This window comes from Melospiza melodia, chromosome 4, assembly GCF_035770615.1.
Source record: "Melospiza melodia melodia isolate bMelMel2 chromosome 4, bMelMel2.pri, whole genome shotgun sequence".
In the NCBI taxonomy this organism is placed as follows: Eukaryota; Metazoa; Chordata; class Aves; order Passeriformes; family Passerellidae; genus Melospiza; species Melospiza melodia.
The window spans coordinates 12,940,500-12,957,565 of NC_086197.1; positions in this window are offsets into that span (position 1 = coordinate 12,940,500).

Sequence of the window (17,066 nt, forward strand, 5' to 3'; positions counted from 1 at the left end):
ACCTGGGTGTAATTAGCAGTTTGGCATCAGATGGCAACTAGAAAGATTAAAATGGAAAACCTAAGCAACCTGATTTCCAGTTTTCACTTTATACAGACAAGAACAGACACCACAAATGTATAAGTCCCTTCCGTGCACTGATTCTCTCAAACACTTCAGAGGCTTTTTTCTTTTAACCAAGGATGTAGCTGGCTGAATGCACACGAAATACTTTGTTATTAATGCAAATATATTCAAATTAGAAGCTATCTGTGGTATATTTTACAGAAGCTGTTTCAGTGTCAGCACAGCACAGCCACATGAAACCCACCTGGCCACCTGTGAGGTTTCTGGTTTCAGAGCCAGCTCCACTGAACCTGGCCCTCGTTGCAGAGCTAATTGGAAATATTTGTCCAGGGAACTCGCCTGGCAGATTTTGTGTGTTGTTTGATTTCCTCATTCTTGGTGTTTAATCTGTCATATCACAATGTGTGGTTTGGTGCAGTTGGTTGGTACCGTCCAGAGGGGATGGAGCCAGAGCAGCTCCTGCGGATCCCCAGCAGAGGGTGAAGAGGAGAGGGACAAAATTGAGGGCAGGGAATTTAGAGGAGGAGGAGGAGGAGGAGAAGGGCTGATGGACAACTGCCTGCTGATAGCAGGCTCAGGCTGGATCTTTGGCACTCAGCACAATGCCCTCCTTAGGGCAGAAGTGATAGCAGTAGGATATCTCTGTGCAGGATCGCTGGCTGAGTACCCCAGTGTAATTGCCAACTAATCCTAATTGTGTTTGTTCTTTAATCCAAGATTAATCTCGCCTAAGTCATCTGGACTCTTAAAAGTAAAAGCATTTGTTTCATTACTTCTCTAAGAATCAGTAAATATCTTCTTCCTTGCTCTTTTTAAACTTTTGAGAAATACCTTGCCTTTTTTAAGCCCTTTGGCCAAATTCTTTTTTTTCTTAAACACCAGTGACAATAATATGATAGGAATTAGAAAATTTTTATGGGATTAAGACTCATGTACAAAAGACATGTTGATTCCTTGTCTTCCAAAGAGGGCAGCATGGGTTTTGCAATCAAACCTGGGGGGTTCACCAGGGGTTCATGTGCCATAATGTACGTGGTAAGTAGGAAAGTAATTAATGGAATTATCTTTGATTAAAAAACCAAACACCTCCCTCTCCCCGACAGGGTAAAAGGGGATAGTCAAAAACCTCTTTCAATTTTTAGAACTGGAAAAAAAAACAAACGTATTCTTCACTTTTGGGGAAAAAATGTTATCTGTCAGTGGTAAATAGCAAAGTGGACACACTTCTGACTTTACTGATTTTGTAATATGTTATTTCTATCTCTTTCTCATCAGCAAAGAGATGCTTTGCTGCATGGACAGATTTTTATTCTAATTCCGTATTAAGTTCCCATATAGAGTAAAATTAGATGGGATACAAAAATTATTTATTTGATATTTATTTGAGAATTTTCCTCCCCATCTGCTTTTCAGCAAATGGAAATGTCACTGTCTATATCCTCTTCTTTCTAACTACAGATATGCCAACAGTTTTCATAACAATGCTGAGAGGCAGGAAAGTGGTTTTTGAGGAAATTTACATACAACAGTCTGTATGCCTGTTTGTTACAAGAAATAATCACTTTAAAACTTTACTGTCTGGACTTTGGGCTCTTTGGGACTCCCAGCTAACTGAGGGCCAGTCTTAAACCATGAACTCTAAGCTTGGTGCTTGGAAACCATAAGGGTAACATCATTGGGAATTTTGCACCAGTGAGGGCTTCAGGATGTGGCTGTGTGCCTTTCCCTGTACCTTACCCCAGTTCCTGTTTTCCTCTCCCTTTGAAAGCCCTGTTTGAAGTTGCTCCTTAATCTCCTCAGTTGTTGACTTGAAAATGCAGCAGACCTCCTAAGCATGAGTCATGCCAGCCCTCAATCATCAGCATTGTCCAGAAATGCTCTGTTTCCTTTTTCATCTTCTCTTACCCCTTAACTAAGGGCAGCGATGATTCATAGCGTAAAAGGACTTGATTTGCATTTGATATGAGGCAACAACTAATTCAAGATGAAGAAACAGCATCAAACAGGCCTGGGAAAAAAAGGGAAGGAAACTTTCTTATTTAATGTGGCCAAATCAAAAGTACAGGCATAGATATTATTCTTGAAAAATCAAAATATATATTACACTGGCTTGAAAATTCCCTCATTCAGATTCTGCAAATGTTTAAAAAAATCAATGTGTGGTAAAATATACTGTGTTCCAAACAAATCAAAATCTTGTTTCTCTTTTAGACATCTTTGCAATGAAACACTTCTGCTTTTTTGTTTGTTTGCTTCTTTTTTAACAGAAATTTTTGTGCTAGGCACTTTACAGGAGAGCAGAGCAAGATGAAAAAAAATCTCCCTTAAGAAATCTTTTTAGGAATGCACTTTAAGTGCACAAATCTCATCTTTATTTTAGACATAAGTAATTATGTGCTTACCTGCTATTGATGTCTTTAGGCATTAATCCCATCTTTAACGTTAAGTATATTTCTAAATTATTTTCCTCCATTGAGGTCTAAATACACAAAACAGGGGGAAAATCTACGGAGGGCTCAAGACAAAATGGCTATAATAAATCTTGCAAGTCTAGAAACTTACTTCAGGGATCTTGAGCTGCTAATATTGATCAGCTCTGGGTGAGTAATGCAGCTGAGCAGGAGCAGACTTTGCAGGACAGCTGCACCCCAAAGTCTTGGGGCAGTTTCCTGTGAAGCAAATTATTATTTATACTACAAATATTACATGTCTCTTGCCCTGTCTTTTGCAGAACTCAGTTTGCCCAGAAGATGGCCTGTTTCTTTAAACTGCCTTGAAAAATTCTCTGGTGGAGATGGAAATGGAAACTTTTGGTAACATACTGAAGGAATGAGATGGTTTCCTTTCCCTCTGCCTGTCTCTTGACATTCAGCTTCTGTTGCTTCCCTTTTCCCGTCTACCATCCTTATGGTTGTCTACCTGAATTCCAAGTTCTATGAGGCTCATCCTTTGTCTTCAGCTGGTGGCCAGAAAAATCAAAAAATCACTTGGCATTTCAAAGTAAGCTAACAGCTGCTCAAAGGAAGAGTTTGGGGAAAAGGAGATGGCACCCAGAGCAAGGTTAGGCTGCTTACATTGGGAGGTGTAAACTAAAATAAGGTCTTAGACCTCACTGAGGACTTAAATTTCTCCACAAAGAGGAGACAAAATTTACCTGATGATGCAGCAAATTCTTCAGAGCTGTCCACTGGACTCTGAGCTGGTGCTCCTTTGGTTGGAGCTCTCCACAATGCTTTGTTCACTTCTCAGACTGGTGTTGGCCAGTCCCCTCTCCATTTCTAGTCTGCTCTGATTAGGATCTTGGAGCCTCAGGATGTCTGCTTGCCCTCTTTCTTTTGTGCAGCTTTAAAGGGGGCACTATTTGTGTGGACCTTCTTAGTAATCTCAGAGAAATGAATGAACTTGTTTTACAGGACACAAATGATTTTCATAACTGTATTTGCTGTCAAATATTTTCAGTGTGTTATTGCATGCATAAAAAGACTTGTAGTCATGTGATATATGCCATAGTGTCTTCTGTATCAGTTTGTTTCAATATATGTATACAAATTTACAAAAAATGCATTAATACCATCTTTGGTTCTCCAAGGCAAGTGACTTCTATGCAAACAGAGATTTTGTATGGGTGGTCCCAAATTTCATGGTTGAGTATGAATATGATCATTGACCTTCAATGATCATATTTCTGGAAATTAGGAATAACCATATCATCACAGAATTCTTAAGATTGGAAAAGACCAATATCATTGAGTCCAGCCTGTGCCTGATCCCTATCATGTCACCCAGACCAAGCACTGAGTGTCACATCCAGGAATTCCTTGGACACCTCCAGGGGTGGAGACTCCTCCACCTCCCTGGGCAGCCCCTTCCAATGATTAACATCCCTGTAGGTGAATAAAATCTTCCTGATGTTCAACCTAAACTTTCTCTGGCACATCTCGAGTCTCCATCTGCTTGTCCTTCCAACCAAAACATGAATTTTTATTTGTCTATGTACGTAAAGGTCTAGGGGTCTTACGTTGTTTAAAATTACAGTTTAGCCCCCACCCCTCTAGTTTCTGAATATTCCTATTTTTGGCATTTGCTATTGTATTGTTATGGCTTTATTCTCCCCTGAATCTGCATTAATTTGGAATCAAACACCTTATGATTTTAAACTCTCCATTCTTGGTGTCCACAGACCTTGCACGTACTCACTTTTGTATTTCCTACGTTACAATTTTACGCACCAATGATAGAACCTCTGAGCAGAGTGCTGTGTGCCACATAAATTTCTCCTTCTAAGTTGTAAAGAGGAGTAGGTTTACACTCAGAAGTCAGCCTTAATCACTGGCATTACCTTTGGCAAAGTCTCATTTTTGTGTTTCTGTCTCTTGCAGTGACCGATCACATCCTGCCTGAGACCCAGAAAATTTCTTGAACCTATTTACATGAGCAACATCAGACTCTGGTGTTTGCACTGCCTCTCTTTTACTGAAAACTCAGACAGAGTGTCTGCTGACACAAGATCTTTTCCAGGTTTATATTCTGGCTGTAAATCATCCATCTGCAATTGAAATCACTTTTTCTGTTTGTGAAACTCTTTTCTCCACCACTGGCACAAGCGGTTTACAGCCTGCTTTGGCAAATGAGGAGCTGGAGGGTTGTGCATGCAGAAGCACTGGAAGTTTTAATTTTTCTGTCCATATTTGCTGGCATTCATCTTTTTTTAGGTTTCCTGCAGCATTACCTACAGTCTCTGATGATTTATGTAGTTGCAAAAATGTTACAAGACCTCAATAGCAGGTCCAGGTGATGATTCTGTGTAGGAATTCCCACCAGACAATCAAAGGAAGGGTGTCTTCCTCATAAGCTCTCCCTAGGCTTACTACTACTACTACTACTACTACTACTACTACTACTACTACTACTACTACTACTACTATTATTATTATTATTATTATTATTATTATTATTATTAATGTGTTTTGTACACATTTTTTTGCAGATTAAGGTTTTTTAGACCAACAGTTATGGCAGTAAAATTGGATAGATTTTTTTCCAGCTAAATTTATCATTCATGTGTACTTTCCTTCTCTGTAAGTAAAGAAATATTGATAGCCATCTCTAACCCCCCCAAGGCCTAGCAGGGCCCCTAGATCAGTCCTGGTTTTCCTATAGAAGTTAATTATTCACTTCTACCTTCACATTGCTGTCTGTTATGTTCCAAGCTCACAGCCCCAACTCCCTGTCCATGATACCCTTCTACTGTTTATATTCACAGCAAAATACCATCCCTAAACTTCAGTGTATTCCCATGTCTGGATATCCTTTCAGGAAATTATATGGGTGCAGAGCACAGCCTAATATTTACAGGGAAGCACTGTATTTAGAGGGTCTAAGTTAAAATTTCACAGACTATCATTTTCTTTCTAAAGAAATTTTCCACCACCCCACTGAACTAATTAGGGTGAGATGAGAGGAAGAGGGGGAAAATGCATTTATTAAGAAACACTCTTCCTGGTAGATATGTGGAGATCTGTACAGTCTTGGTCCCTTAAGGGATGTGTAGAACATGAAATCACAGAAGGGTTTGTGTTGGAAGTGGCATTAAATGTCCTCTCATTCTACCCCCTGACATGGACAGAGGCACCTCCCAGGTTGTTCCAAGCCCTGTCCAGCCTGGCCTTGAACACTTCAGGGATGGGGCAGCCTCAGCTTCTCTGGGCACCTTGTGCCAGGGCCTCACCACCCTCACAGGGAACAATTTCTTTCAAATATCCAATCTAAATCTACTCTCTTTCAGTGTGAAGCCATTCCCCTCATTCTGTCACTCCATTCTCTTGTAAAAAGTCCCTCTCCTTCTGTCTTTTAAGCTCAAAGTGTGGGTAAAAGGTTTCTGCTTCCTCTTTTGGAGCTGGTAGACAAAAGACCCATTCTAAAAGTGTATCAGTATTCTTCTGGATTCAGAGCAATAAGTCTAATTTCTTCCTTAAGTTTTCATCTAAGTGTGCTTCTAAGTATGTGTTGGCACACGTGCAAGAGGGAATTTGAATTCTGCTAACTCTATTCTGTGTTCTGTTGATAGCTTTTCTATGCCATTAAAAACATCTGAGGATATTTTTTAGCTTTTAATGGCTTCTGTCCTCCTACTGTATTCACTTTCTTAACAGCATAATATCTGGTATTTTCACCCCTTGAGTAAGTACTCCTTTTCCTGAAAATGTTTTATAAGAAAGCAATTATAAATGTTATTTCTTCTAGATTTTGTTTTACTTTCACATGAAGTTCACATTCACATGGTATGGTTTGATTTTACCCTAGTGTCATCAAAGAACAATTTTATTAATGCTTTCCCTATAAATAAGTTTTCCTTTCAAAATTATTTTGGTAACTAAGCTGACTAGTATCCTGTACACACTCTCTGGGTGTGAGAATCACTTATGCACCCAAATCTAACCTAGAAAAACCTGTAGAAGGAAAAGATTGAAAAGAGTACGATAACATTTTATTCTTTTTTATTTCTCCCAGTATTGGCATGCACAATCTCTTGCTTTTTGTTTTGGTGCTTGGCTAAGGCTATGGCTAAAGTTTTGGTTCTGTGATCCACAGAGCTAAATCAACATCTGATTACAGCTTTAATCAGTCACAGTGAAAAAAATGGTGCTAAATACATCAGAGGTTTTTCCATCTTCTTGTCTCTTCTAGGAAATTTCTATCCCCATAGCTTGATTTTCCCCAAAACTGCAGCATTGTGATTTTTGTAATTTAGAATGGCAACTAGTTTGCTCTTCTCTTAATAATTTGAGTGTTTCTGACCTAGTTCTATGTAATAATAGCCTCAGTGTCTTCACAAAGAGGAAAATATTGCTTGGGCCTCTTCCAGATGTGTACAGATGTAGTGGAGCAGTGCTGTGGTTGACGAGAGCCCTGCCCTTATCCCCTTATCTTCTCCTCAGGTTCTGGATGTTGCCTCCAAATTAATGGCACCACATAATGCTCATTCACCACCCCAGGGAGAACCTTGCATTGCTTACAAGCCATAGATGGTCTTTTATGGAATAAGCTAACTGTGAAAAGAGGGAATTAGTGAGAAACCCAGGCAGAGGGGCTCTCCACAAAGTCAGCAAACATCTAAGGACAGGATGAAATGAAATTAAATGCTCCATGACTTTTAGATGGCCAGTTCTCTTGCAGCTTGTGTCCTCTTTTGCCCTAAGCCACAAAAAACACTGCCATCATGCTCACAGGAGCAATAACATGGGGTTTTTTCATCATGTTCCAGTTGCTCTTATGCATGATCTGGAAAGGAAAATACCTGAGGCCAATACTTGGCAAACTCTTTTTGTGTAGCAGCTAAGATTAAATAAATCTACTACTGAGCTAATAATCAGAGCAAATTTATACCCTAAACCATTTCTGAAAATATTTATTCATTTAAAAAAAAATTCAAACTAACTTTCCTTCCATAATTTTTCAAGGAAACTAAAGAAATATTATAAAATACAAAGAAATAATAAGGATTATCTACAGTGCATACATTACATTTTTAATGTTTTTTGGGGCATACATTCTGAAAATTATTTTATTCCAGTATTCAAGATTTTAGAAATTAATATTTTCCCAAAACACTTCATTGAATTACTCACAAGAACAATTGAGTAAAACTCAATTTAGCATTTCTAACAAGTTATTTACTGTTTATCTCAACCACTTCTGCAGTGGAGAAAAGGAGAGGCTTCAGGTAAAGCCAAGAACCTGTAAAAATTCATCTTTTACTCATATAGGATGATTTATATTCCATTCCATTTCAGAGGAATGACACAGAATGGGTTTTGCATAGTTTGTTAGAGTCAGACTGATTTTAAGTCAAATAGATACAAAGGAAAGCAGGTTGAAGAAGGGGATCAGTGAAACTCAGAGTAGGATTCAGGATTTGCAGTATATATTTGTTCTGATGGCTATGGAGTTATGATTATGCATATCCTCACAATCTCTTTTGTCTTCCCACTCTAAAGAAGTTTACAGTAAAGATTTGGGTTATTAAAATACTCCTAAGTTAAACTAATACCTTGAAAAGCACCAGGTGAAATAGCACTTTCCAGGCTCACAGTTGATTTTCCTGTGTTTTGGAGTAGTGTAACTCTAAGCCAGGATGTCACAGTACATGAAGTTTCTGTGAGAGTTGGTTGGGATATATTCTGAAGGATTGTTATGGAGCATGCAAGCATGAAATATGGATCCAAAATATAAAAATGGACACAGAAATCTGCAGCTAGTTTGGCCTATGCAAGATAATGAAAAAAAACTGCATGAGATTTGTTTAGTTTGAGGATTTTTTTGAAAATTCAGAATAAAAACTGTTTGTCTGAAGCTTTATTCAAGTCCACTAGCTTGTCTACTGATTCTGAATTCTTCTTTCAGATAAATCTGGGCTGATTTATAAATTGGTATCAAAATCTCACTAAACCTGTGGTTTGGAGCAGTTTAAACTGGCCATGCTATAAAATCGAGGTAGCAGCCAGTGGTTTTGGCCGGGTTTTCAGCGGCTATTTTGAGTTCAGCAGAGCCCCAAGCTCAAGATGGAAAACCTGGAGGTGCCAAACCTGACCTGCTCCCTGCCATGAACTTTGGCAAGGCTGCAGGGGCACACAGGGGAGCTGGGCCTGCTGCTGCATAAAGGACTCCAAGTGGAGGAGTCTGCCCTTTCTCCCCCAGCAAATCTCCCCCAGCATTCTGAGATGTGCTCAGCCACAGAATAAAGTGTGAGAGTGTGTCTGCAAAAGGCTGAAAAGCTGGTCTGGGCAGGGAGCACTCAGGAAGAAGAGTAACTGCTGCAAGTTCAAGACTTTTGTCCAGTTGTGAGTGGAGAGTGTTTCTACTTGTTATTATATCTATTATTATTAACCTCTTTCTTCAGCTCATGCTGGATTTTGTCAGCAATGTGTGTTTTGAGAGGCAAACAGCTCCTTTTGGAATGGGGCTTGTGCTTCTGTGACCACTTGTTTTGCATCTGTCGTGGATGATTCAGGAGCAAATTCATCCACTTGTCTCCTCTGCAGTATAACCCTGCTGTGCTTCTATTACGTGCACGATTTCACATATTAAATTTATTTCTTCTGCTGCATTTATTTTAAAACTTTATTCAGCCATGTGCCTCTCGGTGCATTTAAAAGGAGCCACAAATATTTATGAGGCAATTTTAACACTTACCAATTACTTTTGTGGTGTTTGGTACCTTAATAGCTGTAGTTGTATCAGCCTCGGCTGATATTTCCTAATTATTCATATCCTGACATGTTATCAGCCATCATAGAGCATTACCAGCATCATTTTAAGCTCTCTTCACCTTCTTCAGTCTGGGTTTTATTTGAAAAGCAGACATGCAGTCCCCAGTGAGAATTAAAGTAGAAGCATTAGCTTGCAAAATATATGCCAATGACCTAATGATTCTGACATTTCCACAATACAAGCTTTACAAGAAGGCATGCAGACAGCAAAGTCTGTTTTTCTATCTCATATTTTTTTAATGGCTAAATGTTTGGAGGAAACAAAATGGATTTATTCTGCTCAATCCAGGGTATAATATCAGGACTTATCCGGTTCCGGGCCCCAGGGCTTCAGACAACTAACAAAACACATCTTACTTCTGCTCTGCTAGCTCTCTGTTATGCTTTTCACATGCAGGAAGAAAGAGTAAAAGCATAACCCAATTGAATAAAGCAGCATGGCCTGCTATTCTTTGCTTATGAAGCATCACATGATAGACACCAAATTAAGAAGAACCCCCCCACCTGTGGTTAAGTATGTATGCAACTGTCAAGCTGTTTTATCTAATACAGAGGGAATTTCACCATTCCCTTCACTGCCAGAGCACAAGAATATGTTTAAAATGTTAATGCCTTACCAAAGCATGCTTCATTGTTTTTGAATAATCCAGTGATTTTACATAATTTAAATAAAAATCAAAGCTGCTCCCTGATCTATTTTTGAAATGCTCCTACCTTTCAAAGCCTTTGCTCTGATATATGGAGAGAAGGCTAATCTGACATGGTTCTCCTTACAGAGTTTAAGTTGCAATTTGTTTTTTTGGCTCTTCCGTCGCTGTTTATGTAAGGATGTATTGGGATAGGGCTGTCTGCCATGATATGGCAAAAAAAACAAAACCATCTTTCCTAATAAAAATAAGATGCTATTTAAACAAGAGGCTAAAGGAAATCTATCCTCTCTGTTGACCTTTCAGACTGTGGTAAGCACAGAACACACAGTGCCAATTTTATGACACAGTCATGTCAAATAAATTGTATGTGACACATTTGAGCTGTGCTTTCAAAGAAGGTTTAGATGTAAGAGTCAGGAGGGAAAACCCATTCAAATATGTTCTTGTTGCTTTTTGTGCAGTGACTTCATGGACCAACCACCTAATGACTAAGACATGCTGTTTGCAAGAACATTCCCTTAACCACAGATTTTTCTGGTTCATTTGCTTGAAGAACTCCAAAATTTTCCTGTCATTGCCCAGGAAATCACAAGCAAACCTGGTGGTGGTGTCAAAGACTTAGAGGTGCCTGGCATTGGTTGGGGTACTGGGCTGGTCATTTCCTCCTTTGTGTTTTTCCTTTCTCTCTTTTGCAGCCTTTACCTTCTCAGGCAATGAGCTGGTTACAGGAATTTCTCACACCTGCAGAGATTGGGATCCTTGCAGCAATAGGGCTTAAATGTCAGAGGTGGGTTTTGGACATTAAAACCATGTAAACCTGGGTTGCTTTCTTGTGATGCAGTGTTCAGAAAACAAGCCCCAAAAGAATAATTTCAAATTCAGCAGAAGGAGTCACACTGCAGTTCTCATTGCTGAATTCTGTGACAGAATTATTCCAAATACCTGTCTGTAGACCAAGGACTTGCAAGTCTCAGAAGTGCCTTCTCACTGGGTGCAAAACCCCTCAGCAGTCCTTGCTGAGCATAAGAATCATTAGCTGCTTTCAAATAATTCAGGATTTAGCCTGGAATTTACATGACTCCTTCCCACATTTTTTCCCTGCAGTTGCTGATTCTCTCTGTGCACTGATAGGGTTGTCATTAATGTACAGCACCTCTTTTCTTCTTAACATTGGCTTCTCTTTACTGCAGAGGTGAAAGCTGTGGAAGCCTTCTGCCTTTGAAGAACTACTTAAGATGAAATGGTTCTGAAGTGCATTTAAGGGTGTTTACTTTAGGCACTTTATTTTTTTTCTTTATTTTTATTCCTATTGGAACGGGCTAATGTTATTCATTAAACTAACAATTTCTCCCCTGCCTGTTCTTAAGTGTGACTTGTGACCTTGCAATCTGTGTATTTTGTCATCACAATGTGTTACCATGGAACTGATTTTGATGTCATGAATAAGGGCATTGTGAGTTTCCACGTTCCCAAGCATATTTGAGACACAGGTTTGGAAACAAAAATGACTTCACCGGTTAAATATTGTTAGATCCTATAGTATATCAAAGGTAAGAACACTTGTGCCCTATATTCCTTTACATAGAAGAATCTGAGGTTAGGAATTTCAAAGCAGGTATATACAAGAATGACACTACAAATAGCATTTCACAAGATTAAATATTTTGTGAGAGTATTGAACTCTAACCCCTTTATGTTACTGTAGACAAAAATCTTTCATATTGTTCATGGAGCCTCCTCAGACTGTCTAGTAGGGATTCTGTCTAAAGAGGAAGAAATGCACTGTGCTGAACAGCTCCAGGATGCTGCTGGGACTTAACTCCTTCAAGACAATAGTGGCTGAAGGGAATTTTCCACCCAAGATCACTCACAGGCAGGCAGAGGGCAATGCACCATTGCTGCTTTTGAAGGAGTAGTAGGATTTTTTCAGAAAAGAGCCTTACACAATGCACAAAGGGAAAATACACTTTTGTTGTGCGGCAGAATACATGTATTGCATGCTTTAAATTGAAAAAAAGCAAGTTCCCTCAGTGATCTACCTACCCACATGAGGTTAAAAGTGTTCAATGGAATCTCTTGTCAAGCTGTTCCCCAGGGTGTTTAATTCATCACATTTAAAGTCTTGATAGCATTCTCTTATAATGGAGAAGTTTGAAAAGCCTCAAGTGGGGTTAAAGTCCTGGGTTGCAAAAAAATCTAGTTTAGCAGGAACCACATCTATAGTTCTGTTTACTTCATCGGCAGGGTTTTTTTTCCAGATGAGGCTTACCCATCCATTGCATTTTTCAATCTATCTCAGCAGCATTTTGCTCCTGGCACCAGGCAAATATGTCCTCATTAAGTAAAATTTATGCTAATACCATTCTGATTAGCAGCAGTCATTGATATTCACTCTCATTAGCTAAATTGGTTCACTGGAAGACATCCCGTTGAGGGGATTTTTTCTGTTTTAAATGGAATATAAAATGTATGGATTCACAGAGAAGACAGATGATGATAATTATACCCTGTGTTTACTTCAGCCATTTTTTTATCCTAAAGCCTCCTGAAGTACTTTGCAGCATTTAGATCTGCAAGGAGGGAGAAGATATTTTTTCCCCCTTAGAGAAAAACCTCTGTCAGATATAAAGAAGCCATTCTGGTTTTACTGTTCTTAGCACAGATGACACAAAGGAGTGAATGTAGGTGCACTTTTTGATGACACAAAATGCAGGACATTTCATAGGAAATCTAGCCTGATTATAAGCTCAATTCATGGAGTAATGGGACTTTCTGCATGCAGTCTTTTTGGAGTAACCTTGTGATTCTGAATTACCATCTCTTTGAGTTGGGCCTGCACTGATATTGCAAAATTATCAGTGTGAACCTTTTGCCAAAAATACAAAGATCCTCATCTTTATAAATCTGTTTCCTTGGTTGAAGGAAATGATGATTTCAGCTGAGAATTTTATTCTATTTTCTCATGTTAAAACATACATGATCAGCTCAAGCCATGGTTTGATGCAGTCTGGTGTGATGTTGTGATGAATTACTGTTTTCTCTTAACTCTCTTGAAGGGCTCTTATTGGGCAGAAAAGACCAAGTTGGAAGCTGTTATTGCCAAGGTGTGATAATCTTGCCATTAACACTGTTAGGTCCAAAACAGATTTCTTTGTATCATAGCCTCCGATTCAAGTGCAAGAAGGAAAGCAGTGCTCTTAATGCCTTATATTCTTACTCATATTAACAAAAAAATCCCAGTTAATGTCTCTCTGTATATGCAGACCTATCTGTCCTTTACAAACTCTGCCTCTATAGTAGTCTGATAAAGTTCTGTTTACCTTTAAATATTGACTCTGCACATGCTCCATTCTCTTTAAAGAGGAAAAACATTTCTCTGGTCCGTCCAACCCTTGACCTTCCTAGAAGGATTATAAACAAGGATGTCTCTTTTTGCTAATTTTTTACCTTTTGGATCTGCAATCAATCCTGCTGCTTCATGAGGCTGCTGAGCAGCAAACAGATGGCAGCAACCACTGACCACTGGCAGTGGTGAGATGGGAAACACTGGCCTACAGTGACCTTTGACCGGGCTTGAAATTCCTCAGTTTGCCTTTGAATTCCCATCCCTGAATAGCTCACATCACTCCTGAGCAATAATTGCAGCCTTTTCACATGTGCACTTCTGCTTCAAATCTCTTATATTGATCTAATCTTTCTCCCTTAATCAAAACTAGTTCCACATCCAAAAGATGCTTTGGAGGGGAGATCTGTGGCCACAAGCAGCAATGTGAAACCACCCAGATGCAGATAAATTGCCATTCTCTCCCACTGCACAGAGAAATTGGGTACTAATGGTGTAGCAATTACTTTGTTTCCATGGTAACATGTGTGAGCGCTATAAATAATGTTTGATGTTTATAAACAATTCAGTTTACACTGAATTATATACACTATTTGTATGCTAATATATGGGATGCACTTCTAGTTGTTTCACAGCAATAGGGGAGCAAATAGAAAGCTGTGAGTTTGGTGAGCACTGCACTGAGCCATGTGATTATTATTTTTTCCCATGTCTATGTCCAAAGGAAAAACTGCATGAGCTGAATGTATTTCCTTTCATAATGTATACACTCAATAATGGAAAAAATCCTGGAAAGAAAAACTTACAGAATTAGCAGATGGTTTTGCTCCCCATCATCATTACTGTACTGGAGGTTTTGTCCCAGAAGGTAAAAACTATTTAGGTTGCAATTCAGCAAAATGCTTCTGTGCATGCTTATTTTTAAGCTTGTGAAGTGACAAAATATCTTAGTTTGATGTTTAAAAATTGCTTTCTTTTTTCCACCTTTTATTATGTAACAGCAAAATATTTTCTCTGTTTAAGATTTGGCTGTGAATTTTCACCTTTTTTTTTTCACAAAACCAATAGGGAGCTGCTGGTATTTGTTCAAATAACATATAAATTCACTGCATTAGCAGTTTATTTGCTAGTCACAGGTAGTGGTCAGGGGAAAAATGGCTACTACAAGTATTTAATGGGGTTGCAGAGAAGGCAAATTTTGAGAAGGGGCACGTGAACGTCCACTGGCAGCTGGAAACCCCAGCACAGAGGCACAGCTCTGGAAGGATGGGAGGCAGGAAGGGAATTCCTGCTCCCTCCTCCTGCCTGGCTGGGGAAGCAGAGCTCCCTGGAGCAGCTCCCTGGCCAGGGGCCAGCCTGGCTGGAGCTCTGCTCCTACCTGGGCGAGCTCTAATTGCTGCTGCTCACTCTCTGAGCTCTGTTTGTACTTGTTTGGCTTGGGAGCTGGGATAGGCTTTAGCAGCCAGGCTGGAAGAGGGAAGCAAACAGGAGCAAAGAGATTTATGTTAGCAGGCTGTGAATGCTCACAGGGCACAGCACCTGTGGGCAGACACGTAGACAGCAGTGGGTACGCCTCTGGAACAGCAAGAGAGTGCCATTTACCCATTGTCAAGGAGTAAATGAAACACACTGCATTAAATTTGTTCCTTGGCAGCCATCCCAGTTTAACTGCCATGCTGGTTAGCTGTTGGATACCCCTGTATTTACATTAAAATAGCTCAGAAAATTTCACCTTTATTCATGCCCTGAGTATGCAAACTCAATCTCTTCAGGCAAAGCATGGAGGTGCATTGGAGGCTGAGATTTCACCTCTCTGGTTCCTGGTTCCATGCCATGGCTCTTTGCAGGTGGCAGGGCAGCAATTCCAGCCCATTCCCCTGAGCAGATGATTCCCCTCTGCCTTTGATTTCCTGACACAAGCCACAGTCAAAATGACACCAATGGAATATTTGCTTTGTCATCTGGGCAAGACTTGTTTGTTTGCATCACCCGCGCTCAGAGTGACTCCTCAGCCTGCGCTGAAGCTGTCTAGCAACAGGCAGCATGTTTATTTTGCACTGTTTGGTTGCTGGTCTGGAAAAGAAAGACACTTGGCTTTTGGGAAAACACCAAGAAAACAAATATGAGCCAAATAATAAGGTTAAATAATGTGGGATTCAGTCAAGGGCTGTTATCATTGTGGCAGGGCTGCAGGGTCACTCGGGAAGCTCTGCTTGGGCACTGACTGCATCCTGTCCCTCCCTGTCTTAAATAACTTCTCCAACACTGGCCTCCAAGTGTTCTCCTGAGCTGGTTCCATGATGAAGAAACAACCACGCCAAGTTTCCCATCAGTTTTCCTGTAGCTCTCAAAGTCTTGCCCCCTGCCCTCCTCTCCCCCAGAGGATGCAGAAGCAGTCCTTAACCAAGAAGTGCAGAGAAGCCAAACATCTTCCACTTGGAAATATTGAAAATGACTGAAAATAGCTGCAGCCATAGATTGGTGTGGCTGCTGGTAGGAGTGTTCCCGTGTTCCACAAATAGCTGTGGGGTGGTTTTCAAGCCCTGCTGAGTCTGAGCCTTGCTGCACCTACCGTGTGCTCCCTGACCTCCATGCTCAGTTTGATCTCTCCAAGGTGTCCTCTGCTACCCCTGACCTCAGCACTGAATTTTACTGGGGTCTGCTGAATGAAGGAAAGGGGAAACTACCCCAGGCTTTGGGGAATATTTCACCAATGACATCCCAGGTCAGGCCAGTAAACTCCTATTTAATCACTTGTATTTATTATAAAACTATGACAGAATATGATAGCCTGGCTTTGTTTTAATGGTAGAATTTGACTATTTAAATTTTGGCTTCTGTGTTTTGGAGTTATCTTAATATCTTTTACAAGTACTTTTAACACCCTTAGGCTTCATATATTTCTCTAAGATAAAGATGGTGGTATACTCCAATTTTGTTTGATTTGCATGTTTCCATTTGGAAAAATAACAATAACAGAATATATCTGAGAAAGCTTAGAGAGAGGGGGAAAATACAGGACTATCTTCTTTTGGAACTGCAATATGAAACTCCATACTGTCACCCAGTCAAGGTTTTTACAAAAGTTGGAGGAAATTAAGATTATCAACTGCATTGGGACAGAAATGTTCAAAAAGCTAACTTGCTCTTTAACTAGGAGTACAATGATTTCCCCATCACAAATATAAACACACATACGCACAAGAGAATCCTGAAAATTATTCTCTTTCCAAGGAAGCACGAAAATTTATAGTTCCCTTGATTTAAGACAAGGTCTGGTTTGGACCAGACAACTAATTTCAGTTTGATATTTGTGAAATCCTTCTCTGTCTTGTTTCTAATGTTTTTTCAAGCTTTTAGATTAAATATATTAAAATAATGCAAAAACTAGGACACTGAGGAAGCCTGCCTTAAAAATGTCCTCACTCCCTAGTCTTCTAGTTTTATATTGAATTTGAGAGATGCATCATAACTCTATTTTGGTCTTGATTAATCTGTCTTTTGTCCCCAAACAATTTTTTTGCGAAGTTTGAGAGTCACACCAGACTTAGAAGATTTCCTTGTTTAGCTCATAGCATCCTCTAGTCTGGCTTTGCTTAGTGTAGAGTCAGAGCTGGATTTGGTGAAAACCATCGCCTTGGAGAAGTTTCAGGCCAGGAGCTGGAGCTGATTTGATTTATTGCTCCTCAGGCTGGTGTGTCTCACCTTGCAGTCCTGCACAGTGGAAGGGGAAGCTCA